Here is a 3,580-nt window from a genome sequence, read left to right as displayed (position 1 = left end):
TCCCTACTTCTGCGGCGATCGGATTGCACTTTTACCCAATTTGGGAAGCTGCATCTGTTGATGAGTGGTTATACAATGGTGGTCCTTATGAGCTAATTGTTCTACACTTCTTACTTGGTGTAGCTTGTTATATGGGTCGTGAGTGGGAACTTAGTTTCCGTCTGGGTATGCGTCCTTGGATTGCTGTTGCATATTCAGCTCCTGTTGCAGCTGCTACTGCTGTTTTCTTGATTTACCCTATTGGTCAAGGAAGCTTTTCTGATGGTATGCCTTTAGGAATCTCTGGTACTTTCAACTTTATGATTGTATTCCAGGCAGAGCACAACATCCTTATGCATCCATTCCACATGTTAGGTGTAGCTGGTGTATTCGGCGGTTCCCTATTCAGTGCTATGCATGGTTCCTTGGTAACCTCTAGTTTGATCAGGGAAACTACTGAAAATGAATCCGCTAATGAGGGTTACAAATTTGGTCAAGAGGAAGAAACTTATAATATTGTGGCTGCTCATGGTTATTTTGGCCGATTAATCTTCCAATATGCTAGTTTCAACAACTCTCGTTCTTTACACTTCTTCTTGGCTGCTTGGCCTGTAGTAGGAATCTGGTTCACTGCTTTAGGTATTAGTACTATGGCTTTCAACCTAAATGGTTTCAATTTCAACCAATCTGTAGTTGATAGTCAAGGTCGCGTTATTAATACTTGGGCTGATATCATCAACCGTGCTAACCTTGGTATGGAAGTAATGCACGAACGTAATGCTCACAACTTCCCTCTAGACTTAGCTGCTGTTGAAGTTCCATCTATTAATGGATAAGGTTTTTCTGCTAACATATAAGAATTTTTGAAGACAGAAATACCCAATATCTTGTTCTAGCAAGATATTGGGTATTTCTGTCTTTATTTTGAATCTTTTTTTCTTCTTAATCTTTCTATTCAGAATTCAGTTAACGACGAGATTTAGTATCCTTTCTTGCATTTTCATAACTCGTGAAATGCCGAGTAGGCACGAATTCCCCCAATTTGCGACCTACCATAGGATTTGTTATGTAAATAGGTATATGTTCCTTTCCATTATGAATCGCGATTGTATGGCCAACCATTGTGGGTAGAATGCTAGATGCCCGGGACCACGTTACTATTGTTTCTTTCTCCTCCTTCATATTGACCTTTTCTATCTTTGCCAATAAATGATGAGCTACAAAAGGATTCGTTTTTTTTCGTGTCACAGCTGATTACTCCTTTTTTCCTTTTTAAAGAGTGGCATTCTATGTCCAATATCTCGATCGAAGTACGGAGGTCAGAATAAATAGAATAATGATCAATGGAAAAAAGAAAAAAATCCTTTAGCTGGATAAGGGGCGGATGTAGCCAAGTGGATCAAGGCAGTGGATTGTGAATCCACCATGCGCGGGTTCAATTCCCGTCGTTCGCCCATCGCATTATTGCAAATTCCAAAAATGCAATTTTCCATATTCCTAGTTACGTATTTACTTACGGCGACGAAGAATAAAACTATCGCTATATTTTTTCCTTTTCCTAGTTCTTCTTCCAAGCGCAGGATAACCCCAAGGGGTTGTGGGTTTTTTTCTACCAATGGGAGCTTTCCCTTCACCGCCCCCATGGGGGTGGTCCACAGGGTTCATAACTACCCCTCTTACTACGGGGCGTTTACCTAGCCAACACTTAGATCCGGCTCTACCCAAACTTTTTTGGTTCACCCCAACATTACCCACTTGTCCGACTGTTGCTAAGCAGTTTTGGGATACTAAACGGACCTCCCCAGATGGTAATCTTAAAGTGGCCGATTTACCCTCTTTTGCAATGAGTTTCGCTACAGCACCTGCTGCTCTAGCTAATTGCCCACCCCTTCCACGTGTGATTTCTATGTTATGCATGGCCGTGCCTAAGGGCATATCGGTTGAAGTAGATTCTTCTTTTCTCTCAAAAAACCCCTTCCCAAACTGTACAAGCTTCTTCCAAAGCATACGGCTTTCTAGATGTATATGACGATCTCTAGACAGATGGATCTTATATGAATCATATGATGAAGTACCACATGAGTGGATATATAGGAAAGGAATCCAAATCTGCCGAATCGCTCATGTTATGATCTTCTACATCCTAGGTCTCTGCGTTCCGTCATCTGGCTTATGTTCTTCATGTAGCATTCAGATCGAATGACTCTATGAAATTACGTCGATACTTCCACATATTATGGGTAACGTAGGAGACATCCCTATTTTCCCCCGGGGGTCTTAATTACCACTGCTTAGCTTTCAATTTGCCTCTGACCATCAAATTAAATGTGAATAACCCGTCCTCCTCTCTTTGAAACAAGGGGCGCTTCCGGTTCTGTGCGTGCTTCAAACAATTTTGTCTTCTCCATATTACCATATCTCTAGAGCCAATAATTTTCTATGAGGAACTACTGAACTCAATCACTTGCTGCCGTTACTCAACAGTTTTCTGTTGAGGTCTATCCCGTAGAGGTAGTCAAATTGGATCAGTGATCGATTTCTAGGTTTCGTCGTAAACCTAATTGGTTACTTCCAATTACGTAAATCAATAGTTCAAACCGCACTCAAAGGTAGGGCATTTCCCATTGATATAGGAACTTTTGTACCAGAAACAATAGTATCTCCAATTATAGCCCCTCTGGGATGTAAAATATATCTCTTCTCACCATCCCCATAGTGTATGAGACAAATGTATGCATTTCGATTAGGGTCGTATTCTATGGTTACGATTCTACCAGATATGTCTTTTTGATTCCGTCGAAAATCTATTTTACGGTATAGGCGCTTATGACCTCCCCCTCTATGCCTTGCGGTAATGATTCCTCTGGAATTACGACCTTTACCACAACGGTGCCGTCCATGGATCAAATTATTTCGTGGATTGGATTTCACTTGCCTGTCTACGGTTCCCTTGCGTGTGCTCGGGATAGGTGTTTTGTATAAATGTTTCGCCGTATTATTAAGTATTCTCCTTTAGTTTTTTTCTCTATCTAGAAGTGGAATAGAATAACCCGGTTGAAGGGTAATGATCATACGTCTGTAATGCATTGTATGGCCCAGAATAGGTCCTATTCTTCTACCTTTTCCAGGTAGTCGATGGCTATTCACAGCTACCACCTTAACACCAAAGAAGAGTTCGACCCAATGCTTTATTTCTGTCTTAGTGAATCCCGATTCGACATTAAAAGTATATTGATTCTTTCCCAATAAACGAAGACTTTTTTCTGTAAATACTGCGTATTTGATTCCATCCATAAATCGACTTTCCCTCCTATGCTCTGAGTTCCAGTATCGATAAGAATTCGAGTTCTTATTGTTCTTATGTTATGGTATGAATATACCATACCAATTCGTTATGTATGGATGATGGATGAGATTCCATGGATAGAGAGCCAGTTCCAATAGACTTATGGAATGTTCCCGTTCGTGTGCATCCAGCAGGAATTGAACCCGCAAATTTACCAATTATGAGTTGGGCGCTTTAACCATTCAGCCATGGATGCTTAACAGGGATCATCGTACATCGTAAATAACCAATTTTCATATAGAAAGACATATCATA

This window comes from Triticum urartu, unplaced genomic scaffold (genome assembly GCF_056163025.1).
Source record: "Triticum urartu cultivar PI428250 unplaced genomic scaffold, HENAU_Tu73 scaffold1014, whole genome shotgun sequence".
Classification (NCBI taxonomy): domain Eukaryota; kingdom Viridiplantae; phylum Streptophyta; class Magnoliopsida; order Poales; family Poaceae; genus Triticum; species Triticum urartu.
This window is presented reverse-complemented; position numbering follows the sequence as displayed.